Source organism: Antedon bifida, chromosome 3 (assembly GCF_963402885.1).
Source record: "Antedon bifida chromosome 3, ecAntBifi1.1, whole genome shotgun sequence".
NCBI classification, from domain to species: Eukaryota; Metazoa; Echinodermata; class Crinoidea; order Comatulida; family Antedonidae; genus Antedon; species Antedon bifida.
The window spans coordinates 25,128,152-25,142,168 of NC_136228.1; positions in this window are offsets into that span (position 1 = coordinate 25,128,152).

Genomic DNA, 14,017 nt, shown 5'->3' on the forward strand with positions numbered 1-14,017 from the left:
GCCAGTGGCTATTCGACTCTTAAATTCTTGAACCTTGACTTTTTTTCTATTTTGTACTGTGTATTGTGATATTTTGTATATTTTGTAAGATCATTTTAATCCAGATCTTTTTATTTGAATTGCCCCGTGTGGGATGATTAAAGAATTTTGAATTGAATTGAATTCATATAACGAACACTATGCGGCCTACCAAGCAGCGTGTTGCGAACATGTGCATGGGGAGGGCCATAAGAAAGCTTTACATTTCACATATGCATTGTATACGGTCAAACCTTACCCGCCGCTGAAAAGGGGGCCGTTTTGACCTGGGTTGCCATGTTTATGATATTTCGTGTGCTAATCGAGTCGAATGCAGTTTTAATGATGCACTCTTGGCGTTCCATATCTGTTCGTTTGTTCGTGTCGACACATTCAGTATCAAATGGCGATATTTCTGTATTTTTTCAATCAATTGCTTGCTTGCGAGTATTAAATAAGGTATGGTTTAAAGATCTTTGGCTATTTTCGGCTTCGGGATGTTATACCACGCTTAGGCCTAGGCTAGGCTATAGGGGTCGTCGGTTTCGTGTTATGGGTCGTCCAATTCTAGGTCGTTCAATTCGAGGTCGCCCGGGTCGTTGGGGTCGTCCAATTCGAGGTCGTCGCTTTCTACACACCCAACTCGTACCTGATTATTTGGACAACTCGTACCTGATTAATTTTGACAACTCGTACCTAATTTGGCTAAATCATACCTGATTAATTTGGACAACTCGTACCTAATTAAATTGGACAACTCATAGCTAATTAATTTGGCTAACTCGTACCTGATTAATTTGGACAACTCGTACCTAATTAATTTTGACAACTCGTACCTAATAATTTGGCTAAATCATACCTGATTAATTACGACAACTCGTACCTAATTAAATTGGACAACTCGTACCCGATTAATTTGGACAACTCGTACCTAATTAATTTGGACAACTCGTACCTTTTTTGGCTAACTCGTACCTGATTAATTTGGACAACTCGTACCTGATTATTTGGACAACTCGTACCTGATTAATTTGGACAACTCGTACCTAATAATTTGGCTAAATCATACCTGATTAATTTGGACAACTCGTACCTAATTAAATTGGACAACTCGTACCTAATTAATTTGGCTAACTCGTACCTGATTAAATTGGACAACTCGTACCTAATTAAATTGGACAACTCGTACCCGATTAATTTGGACAACTCGTACCTAATAGTTTGGCTAAATCATACCTGATTAATTTGGACAACTCGTACCTAATTAAATTGGACAACTCGTACCCGATTAATTTGGACAACTCGTACCTAATAATTTGGCTAAATCATACCTGATTAATTTGGACAACTCGTACCTAATTAAATTGGACAACTCGTACCCTATTAATTTGGACAACTCGTACTTAATTAATTTGGACAACTCGTACCTAATTAATTTGGCTAACTCGTACCTGATTAATTTGGACAACTCGTACCTGATTATTTGGACAATTCGTACCTGATTAATTTGGACAACTCGTACCTAATAATTTGGCTAAATCCATACCTGATTAATTTGGACAACTCGTACCTAATTAAATTGGACAACTCGTACCTAATTAATTTGGCTAACTCGTACCTGATTAATTTGGACAACTCGTACCTGATTAATTTGGACAACTCGTACCTGATTATTTGGACAACTCGTACCTGATTATTTGGACAATTCGTACCTAATTATTTGGACAAATCGTACCTGATTAATTTGGACAACTCGTACCTAATATTTTGGCTAAATCATACCTGATTAATTTGGACAACTCGTACCTAATTAAATTGGACAACTCGTACCTAATTAATTTGGCTAACTCGTACCTGATTAATTTGGACAACTCGTACCTGATTATTTGGACAATTCGTACCTGATTAATTTGGACAACTCGTACCTAATATTTTGGCTAAATCATACCTGATTAATTTGGACAACTCGTACCTAATTAAATTGGACAACTCGTACCTAATTAATTTGGCTAACTCGTACCTGATTAATTTGGACAACTCGTACCTGATTAATTTGGACAACTCGTACCTGATTATTTGGACAACTCGTACCTGATTAATTTAGACAACTCGTACCTAATAATTTGGCTAAATCATACCTGATTAATTTGGACAACTCGTACCTAATTAAATTGGACAATTCGTACCCGATTAATTTGGACAACTCGTACCTAATAATTTGGATAAATCATACCTCAATAATTTGGAAAACTCGTACCTAATTAAATTGGACAACTCGTACCCGATTAATTTGAACAATTCGTACCCGATTAATTTGGAAAACTCGTACCTAATAATTTGGCTAAATCATACCTGATTAATTTGGACAACTCGTACCTAATTAAATTGGACAACTCGTACCCGATTAATTTGGACAACTCGTACCTAATAATGTGGCTAAATCATACCTGATTAATTTGGACAACTCGTACCTAATTAATTTGGACAACTCGTACCTAATTAATTTGGCTAACTCGTACCTAATTAATTTGGACAACTCGTACCTGATTATTTGGACAACTCGTACCTGATTAATTTGGACAACTCGTACCTAATAATTTGGCTAAATCATACCTGATTAATTTGGACAACTCGTACCTAATAATTTGGCTAAATCATACCTGATTAATTTGGACAACTCGTACCTAATTAAATTGGACAACTCGTACCTAATTAATTTGGCTAACTCGTACCTGATTAATTTGGACAACTCGTACCTAATTAATTTGGACAACTCGTACCTAATTAAATTGGACAACTCGTACCTAATTAATTTGGCTAACTCGTACCTAATTAAATTGGACAACTCGTACCTAATTAATTTGGCTAACTCGTACCTGATTAAATTGGACAACTCGTACCTAATTAATTTGGCTAACTCGTACCTGATTAATTTGGACAACTCGTACCTAATAATTTGGCTAAATCATACCAGATTAATTTGGACAACTCGTACCTAATTAAATTGGACAACTCGTACCCGATTAATTTGGACAACTCGTACCTAATAATTTGGCTAAATCATACCTGATTAATTTGGACAACTCGTACCTAATTAAATTGGACAACTCGTACCCGATTAATTTGGACAACTCGTACCTAATAATTTGGCTAAATCATACCTGATTAATTTGGACAACTCGTACCTAATTAAATTGGACAACTCGTACCCTATTAATTTGGACAACTCGTACTTAATTAATTTGGACAACTCGTACCTAATTAATTTGGCTAACTCGTACCTGATTAATTTGGACAACTCGTACCTGATTATTTGGACAATTCGTACCTGATTAATTTGGACAACTCGTACCTAATAATTTGGCTAAATCATACCTGATTAATTTGGACAACTCGTACCTAATTAAATTGGACAACTCGTACCTAATTAATTTGGCTAACTCGTACCTGATTAATTTGGACAACTCGTACCTGATTAATTTGGACAACTCGTACCTGATTATTTGGACAACTCGTACCTGATTAATTTGGACAACTCGTACCTAATAATTTGGCTAAATCATACCTGATTAATTTGGACAACTCGTACCTAATTAAATTGGACAACTCGTACCCGATTAATTTGGACAACTCGTACCTAATAATTTGGATAAATCATACCTGAATAATTTGGACAACTCGTACCTAAATAAATTGGACAACTCGTACCCGATTAATTTGGACAACTCGTACCCGATTAATTTGGACAACTTGTACCTAATAATTTGGCTAAATCATACCTGATTAATTTGGACAACTCGTACCTAATTAAATTGGACAACTCGTACCCGATTAATTTGGACAACTCGTACCTAATTAATTTGGACAACTCGTACCTAATTAAATTGGACAACTCGTACCTAATTAATTTGGCTAACTCGTACCTGATTAATTTGGACAACTCGTACCTTATTAATTTGGACAACTCGTACCTGATTATTTGGACAACTCGTACCTGATTAATTTGGACAACTCGTACCTAATTAAATTGTACAACTCATACCCGATTAATTTGGACAACTCGTACCTAATTAAATTGGACAACTCGTACCCGAATAATTTGGACAACTCGTACCTAATAATTTGGCTAAATCATACCCGATTAATTTGGACAACTCGTACCTAATTAAATTGGACAACTCGTACCTAAATAATTTGGCTAACTCGTACCTGATTAATTTGGACAACCCGTACCTGATTAATTTGGACAACTCGTACCTAATAATTTGGCTAAATCATACCTGATTAATTTGGACAACTCGTACCTAATTAATTTGGCTAACTCGTACCTGATTAATTTGGACAACTCGTACCTGATTAATTTGGACAACTCGTACCTGATTAATTTGGACAACTCGTACGTGATTAATTTGGACAACTCGTACCTAATAATTTGGCTAAATCATACCTGATTAATTTGGACAACTCGTACCTAATTAAATTGGACAACTCGTACCTGATTAATTTGGACAACTTGTACCTAATAATTTGGCTAAATCATACCTGATTAATTTGGACAACTCGTACCTAATTAAATTGGACAACTCGTACCCAATTAATTTGGACAACTCGTACCTAATTAAATTGGACAACTCGTACCCGATTAATTTGGACAACTCGTACCTAATAATGTGGCTAAATCATACCTGATTAAATTGGACAACTCGTACCCGATTAATTTGGACAACTCGTACCTAATTAATTTGGACAACTCGTACCTAATTAATTTGGACAACTCGTACCTAATTAATTTGGCTAACTCGTACCTGATTAATTTGGACAACTTGTACCTGATTATTTGGACAACTCGTACCTGATTAATTTGGACAACTCGTACCTAATAATTTGGCTAAATCATACCTAATTGGGACAACTCGTACCTAATTAAATTGGACAACTCGTACCTAATTAATTTGGCGAACTCGTACCTGATTAATTTGGACAACTCGTACCTGATTATTTGGACAATTCGTACCTGATTAATTTGGACAACTCGTACCTAATAATTTGGCTAAATCATACCTGATTAATTTGGACAACTCGTACCTAATTAATTTGGACAACTCGTACCTAATTAATTTGGCTAACTCGTACCTGATTAATTTGGACAACTCGTACCTTATTAATTTGGACAACTCGTACCTGATTATTTGGACAACTCGTACCTGATTAATTTGGACAACTCGTACCTAATTAAATTGGACAACTCGTACCCAATTAATTTGGACAACTCGTACCTAATTAAATTGAACAACTCGTACCCCATTAATTTGGACAACTCGTACCTAATAATTTGGCTAAATCATACCCGATTAATTTGGACAACTCGTACCTAATTAAATTGGACAACTCGTACCTAAATAATTTGGCTAACTCGTACCTGATTAATTTGGACAACTCGTACCTGATTATTTGGACAACTCGTAGCTAATAATTTGGCTAAATCATACCTGATTAATTTGGACAACTCGTACCTAATTAAATTGGACAACTCGTACCCGATTAATTTGGACAACTCGTACCTAATAATGTGGCTAAATCATACCTGATTAAATTGGACAACTCGTACCCGATTAATTTGGACAAATCGTACCTAATTAATTTGGACAACTCGTACCTAATTAATTTGGCTAACTCGTACCTGATTAATTTGGACAACTTGTACCTGATTATTTGGACAACTCGTACCTGATTAATTTGGACAACTCGTACCTAATAATTTGGCTAAATCATACCTGATTAATTTGGACAACTCGTACCTAATTAAATTGGACAACTCGTACCCGATTAATTTGGACAACTCGTACCTAATTAATTTGGACAACTCGTACCTAATTAAATTGGACAACTCGTACCTAATTAATTTGGCTAACTCGTACCTGATTAATTTGGACAACTCGTACCTTATTAATTTGGACAACTCGTACCTGATTATTTGGACAACTCGTACCTGATTAATTTGGACAACTCGTACCTAATTAAATTGTACAACTCATACCCGATTAATTTGGACAACTCGTACCTAATTAAATTGGACAACTCGTACCCGAATAATTTGGACAACTCGTACCTAATAATTTGGCTAAATCATACCCGATTAATTTGGACAACTCGTACCTAATTAAATTGGACAACTCGTACCTAAATAATTTGGCTAACTCGTACCTGATTAATTTGGACAACCCGTACCTGATTAATTTGGACAACTCGTACCTAATAATTTGGCTAAATCATACCTGATTAATTTGGACAACTCGTACCTAATTAATTTGGCTAACTCGTACCTGATTAATTTGGACAACTCGTACCTGATTAATTTGGACAACTCGTACCTGATTAATTTGGACAACTCGTACGTGATTAATTTGGACAACTCGTACCTAATAATTTGGCTAAATCATACCTGATTAATTTGGACAACTCGTACCTAATTAAATTGGACAACTCGTACCTGATTAATTTGGACAACTTGTACCTAATAATTTGGCTAAATCATACCTGATTAATTTGGACAACTCGTACCTAATTAAATTGGACAACTCGTACCCAATTAATTTGGACAACTCGTACCTAATTAATTTGGACAACTCGTACCTAATTAATTTGGCTAACTCGTACCTGATTAATTTGGCTAACTCGTACCTGATTATTTTGGACAACTCGTACCTGATTATTTGGACAACTTGTACCTGATTAATTTGGACAACTCGTACCTAATAATTTGGCTAAATCATACCTGATTAATTTGGACAACTCGTACCTAATTAATTTGGCTAACTCGTACCTGATTAATTTGGACAACTCGTACCTTATTATTTGGACAATTCGAACCTGATTAATTTGGACAACTTGTACCTAATAATTTGGCTAAATCATACCTGATTAATTTGGACAACTCGTACCTAATTAAATTGGACAACTCGTACCTAATTAATTTGGCTAACTCGTACCTGATAAATTTGGACAACTCGTACCTGATTATTTGGACAACTTGTACCTGATTAATTTGGACAACTCGTACCTAATAATTTGGCTAAATCATACCTGATTAATTTGGATAACTCGTACCTAATTAATTTGGACAACTCGTACCTGATTAATTTAGCTAACTCGTACCTGATTTATTTGGACAACTCGTACCTAATTAAATTGAAAAACTCGTACCTGATTAATTTGGACATCTCGTACCTGATTAATTTGGACAACTCGTACCTGATTATTTGGACAACTCGTACCTAATAATTTGGCTAAATCATACCTGATTAATTTGGACAACTCGTACCTAATTAAATTGGACAACTCGTACCCGATTAATTTGGACAACTCGTACCTAATAATGTGGCTAAATCATACCTGATTAAATTGGACAACTCGTACCTAATTAATTTGGACAACTCGTACCTAATTAATTTGGACAACTCGTACCTAATTAATTTGGACAACTCGTACCTAATTAATTTGGCTAACTCGTACCTGATTAATTTGGACAACTTGTACCTGATTATTTGGACAACTCGTACCTGATTAATTTGGACAACTCGTACCTAATAATTTGGCTAAATCATACCTAATTTGGACAACTCGTACCTAATTAAATTGGACAACTCGTACCTAATTAATTTGGCGAACTCGTACCTGATTAATTTGGACAACTCGTACCTGATTATTTGGACAATTCGTACCTGATTAATTTGGACAACTCGTACCTAATAATTTGGCTAAATCATACCCGATTAATTTGGACAACTCGTACCTAATTAATTTGGACAACTCGTACCTAATTAATTTGGCTAACTCGTACCTGATTAATTTGGACAACTCGTACCTTATTAATTTGGACAACTCGTACCTGATTATTTGGACAACTCGTACCTGATTAATTTGGACAACTCGTACCTAATTAAATTGGACAACTCGTACCCAATTAATTTGGACAACTCGTACCTAATTAAATTGAACAACTCGTACCCCATTAATTTGGACAACTCGTACCTAATAATTTGGCTAAATCATACCCGATTAATTTGGACAACTCGTACCTAATTAAATTGGACAACTCGTACCTAAATAATTTGGCTAACTCGTACCTGATTAATTTGGACAACTCGTACCTGATTATTTGGACAACTCGTAGCTAATAATTTGGCTAAATCATACCTGATTAATTTGGACAACTCGTACCTAATTAAATTGGACAACTCGTACCCGATTAATTTGGACAACTCGTACCTAATAATGTGGCTAAATCATACCTGATTAAATTGGACAACTCGTACCCGATTAATTTGGACAAATCGTACCTAATTAATTTGGACAACTCGTACCTAATTAATTTGGCTAACTCGTACCTGATTAATTTGGACAACTTGTACCTGATTATTTGGACAACTCGTACCTGATTAATTTGGACAACTCGTACCTAATAATTTGGCTAAATCATACCTGATTAATTTGGACAACTCGTACCTAATTAAATTGGACAACTCGTACCTAATTAATTTGGCTAACTCGTACCTGATTAATTTGGACAACTCGTACCTGATTATTTGGACAATTCGTACCTGATTAATTTGGACAACTCGTACCTAATAATTTGGCTAAATCATACCTGATTAATTTGGACAACTCGTACCTAATTAATTTGGACAATTCGTACCTGATTAATTTGGACAACTCGTACCTGATTATTTGGACAATTCGTACCTGATTAATTTGGACAACTCGTACCTAATAATTTGGCTAAATCATACCTGATTAATTTGGACAACTCGTACCTAATTAAATTGGACAACTCATACCTAATTAATTTGGCTAACTCGTACCTGATTAATTTGGACAACTCGTACCTGATTAATTTGGAAAACTCGTACCTGATTAATTTGGACAACTCGTACCTAATAATTTGGCTAAATCATACCTGATTAATTTGGACAACTCGTACCTAATTAATTTGGCTAACTCGTACCTGATTAATTTGGATAACTCGTACCTAATTAATTTGGACAACTTGTACCTGATTAATTTAGCTAACTCGTACCTGATTTATTTGGACAACTCATACCTAATTAAATTGAAAAACTCGTACCTGATTAATTTGGACATCTCGTACCTGATTAATTTGGACAACTCGTACCTGATTATTTGGACAACTCGTACATAATAATTTGGCTAAATCATACCTGATTAATTTGGACAACTCGTACCTAATTAAATTGGACAACTCGTACCCGATTAATTTGGACAACTCGTACCTAATAATGTGGCTAAATCATACCTGATTAAATTGGACAACTCGTACCCGATTAATTTGGACAAATCGTACCTGATTAATTTGGACAACTTGTACCTGATTATTTGGACAACTCGTACCTGATTAATTTGGACAACTCGTACCTAATAATTTGGCTAAATCATACCTGATTAATTTGGACAACTCGTACCTAATTAAATTGGACAACTCGTACCTAATTAATTTGGCTAACTCGTACCTGATTAATTTGGACAATTCGTACCTGATTATTTGGACAATTCGTACCTGATTAATTTGGACAACTCGTACCTAATAATTTGGCTAAATCATACCTGATTAATTTGGACAACTCGTACCTAATTAATTTGGACAACTCGTAACTAATTAATTTGGACAACTCGTACCTGATTATTTGGACAACTCGTACCTGATTAATTTGGACAACTCGTACCTAATTAAATTGGACAACTCGTACCCAATTAATTTGGACAACTTGTACCTAATTAAATTGAACAACTCGTACCCCATTAATTTGGACAACTCGTACCTGATTATTTGGACAACTCGTACCTGATTAATTTGGACAACTCGTACCTAATTAAATTGGACAACTCGTACCCAATTAATTTGGACAACTTGTACCTAATTAAATTGAACAATTCGTACCTGATTAATTTGGACAACTCGTACCTGATTATTTGGACAATTCGTACCTGATTAATTTGGACAACTCGTACCTAATAATTTGGCTAAATCATACCTGATTAATTTGGACAACTCGTACCTAATTAAATTGGACAACTCATACCTAATTAATTTGGCTAACTCGTACCTGATTAATTTGGACAACTCGTACCTGATTAATTTGGACAACTCGTACCTAATAATTTGGCTAAATCATACCTGATTAATTTGGACAACTCGTACCTAATTAATTTGGCTAACTCGTACCTGATTAATTTGGATAACTCGTACCTAATTAATTTGGACAACTCGTACCTGATTAATTTAGCTAACTCGTACCTGATTTATTTGGACAACTCATACCTAATTAAATTGAAAAACTCGTACCTGATTAATTTGGACATCTCGTACCTGATTAATTTGGACAACTCGTACCTGATTATTTTGACAACTCGTACCTAATAATTTGGCTAAATCATACCTGATTAATTTGGACAACTCGTACCTAATTAAATTGGACAACTCGTACCCGATTAATTTGGACAACTCGTACCTAATAATGTGGCTAAATCATACCTGATTAAATTGGACAACTCGTACCCGATTAATTTGGACAAATCGTACCTAATTAATTTGGACAACTCGTACCTAATTAATTTGGCTAACTCGTACCTGATTAATTTGGACAACTTGTACCTGATTATTTGGACAACTCGTACCTGATTAATTTGGACAACTCGTACCTAATAATTTGGCTAAATCATACCTGATTAATTTGGACAACTCGTACCTAATTAAATTGGACAACTCGTACCTAATTAATTTGGCTAACTCGTACCTGATTAATTTGGACAACTCGTACCTGATTATTTGGACAATTCGTACCTGATTAATTTGGACAACTCGTACCTAATAATTTGGCTAAATCATACCTGATTAATTTGGACAACTCGTACCTAATTAATTTGGACAACTCGTACCTAATTAATTTGGCTAACTCGTACCTGATTAATTTGGACAACTCGTACCTTATTAATTTGGACAACTCGTACCTGATTATTTGGACAACTCGTACCTGATTAATTTGGACAACTCGTACCTAATTAAATTGGACAACTCGTACCCAATTAATTTGGACAACTCGTACCTAATTAAATTGAACAACTCGTACCCCATTAATTTGGACAACTCGTACCTAATAATTTGGCTAAATCATACCCGATTAATTTGGACAACTCGTACCTAATTAAATTGGACAACTCGTACCTAAATAATTTGGCTAACTCGTACCTGATTAATTTGGACAATTCGTACCTGATTAATTTGGACAACTCGTACCTGATTATTTGGACAATTCGTACCTGATTAATTTGGACAACTCGTACCTAATAATTTGGCTAAATCATACCTGATTAATTTGGACAACTCGTACCTAATTAAATTGGACAACTCATACCTAATTAATTTGGCTAACTCGTACCTGATTATTTGGACAACTCGTACCTGATTAATTTGGAAAACTCGTACCTGATTAATTTGGACAACTCGTACCTAATAATTTGGCTAAATCATACCTGATTAATTTGGACAACTCGTACCTAATTAAATTGGACAACTCGTACCCGATTAATTTGGACAACTCGTACCTAATAATTTGGCTAAATCATACCTGATTAATTTGGACAACTCGTACCTAATTAAATTGGACAACTCGTACCCGATTAATTTGGACAACTCGTACCTAATTAATTTGGACAACTCGTACCTAATTAATTTGGCTAACTCGTACCTGATTAATTTGGACAACTCGTACCTGATTATTTGGACAACTCGTACCTGATTAATTTGGACAACTCGTACCTAATAATTTGGCTAAATCATACCTGATTAATTTGGACAACTCGTACCTAATTAAATTGGACAACTCGTACCCGATTAATTTGGACAACTCGTACCTAATAATTTGGCTAAATCATACCTGATTAATTTGGACAACTCGTACCTAATTAAATTGGACAACTCGTACCCGATTAATTTGGACAACTCGTACCTGATTAATTTGGACAACTCGTACCTAATAATTTGGCTAAATCATACCTGATTAATTTGGACAACTCGTACCTAATTAAATTGAAAAACTCGTACCTAATAATTTGGCTAAATCATACCTGATTAATTTGGACAACTCGTACCTAATTAAATTGGACAACTCGTACCCGATTAATTTGGACAACTCGTACCTAATAATTTGGCTAAATCATACCTGATTAATTTGGACAACTCCTACCTAATTAAATTGGACAACTAGTACCCGATTAATTTGGACAACTCGTACTTAATTAATTTGGACAACTCGTACCTAATTAATTTGGCTAACTCGTACCTGATTAATTTGGACAACTCGTACCTGATTATTTGGACAATTCGTACCTGATTAATTTGGACAACTCGTACCTAATAATTTGGCTAAATCATACCTGATTAATTTGGACAACTCGTACCTGATTAATTTGGACAACTCGTACCTAATTAATTTGGCTAACTCGTACCTGATTAATTTGGACAACTCGTACCTGATTATTTGGACAATTCGTACCTGATTAATTTGGACAACTCGTACCTAATAATTTGGCTAAATCATACCTGATTAATTTGGACAACTCGTACCTGATTAATTTGGACAACTCGTACCTGATTAATTTGGCTAACTTGTACCTGATTAATTTGGACAAATCGTACCTGATTATTTGGACAACTCGTACCTAATTATTTGGAAAACTCGTACCTGATTAATTTGGACAACTCGTACCTAATTAATGTGGCTAAATCATACCTGATTAATTTGGACAATTCATACCTAATTAAATTGGACAACTCGTACCCGATTAATTTGGACAACTCGTACCTAATTAATTTGGACAACTCGTACCTAATTAATTTGGCTAACTCGTACCTGATTAATTTGGACAACTCGTACCTGATTATTTGGACAACTCGTACCTGATTAATTTGGACAACTCGTACCTAATAATTTGGCTAAATAATACCTGATTAATTTGGACAACTCGTACCTAATAATTTGGCTAAATCATACCTGATTAATTTGAACAACTCGTACCTAATTAAATTGGACAACTCGTACCTAATTAATTTGGACAACTCGTACCTAATTAAATTGGACAACTCGTACCTAATTAATTTGGCTAAATCGTACCTGATTAATTTGGACAACTCGTACCTAATTAATTTGGACAACTCGTACCTAATTAAATTGGACAACTCGTACCTAATTAATTTGGCTAACTCGTACCTGATTAATTTGGACAACTCGTACCTTATTAATTTGGACAACTCGTACCTGATTATTTGGACAACTCGTACCTGATTAATTTGGACAACTCGTACCTAATTAAATTGGACAACTCGTACCCGATTAATTTGGACAACTCGTACCTAATAATTTGGCTAAATCATACCCGATTAATTTGGACAACTCGTACCTAATTAAATTGGACAACTCGTACCTAAATAATTTGGCTAACTCGTACCTGATTAATTTGGACAACTCGTACCTAATAATTTGGCTAAATCATACCTGATTAATTTGGACAACTCGTACCTAATTAAATTGGACAACTCGTACCCGATTAATTTGGACAACTCGTACCTAATTAATTTGGACAACTCGTACCTAATTAATTTGGCTAACTCGTACCTGATTAATTTGGACAACTCGTACCTGATTATTTGGACAACTCGTACCTGATTAATTTGGACAACTCGTACCTAATAATTTGGCTAAATCATACCTGATTAATTTGGACAACTCGTACCTAATTAAATTGGACAACTCGTACCCGATTAATTTGGACAACTCGTACCTAATAATTTGGCTAAATCATACCTGATTAATTTGGACAACTCGTACCTAATTAAATTGGACAACTCGTACCCGATTAATTTGGACAACTCGTACCTGATTAATTTGGACAACTCGTACCTAATAATTTGGCTAAATCATACCTG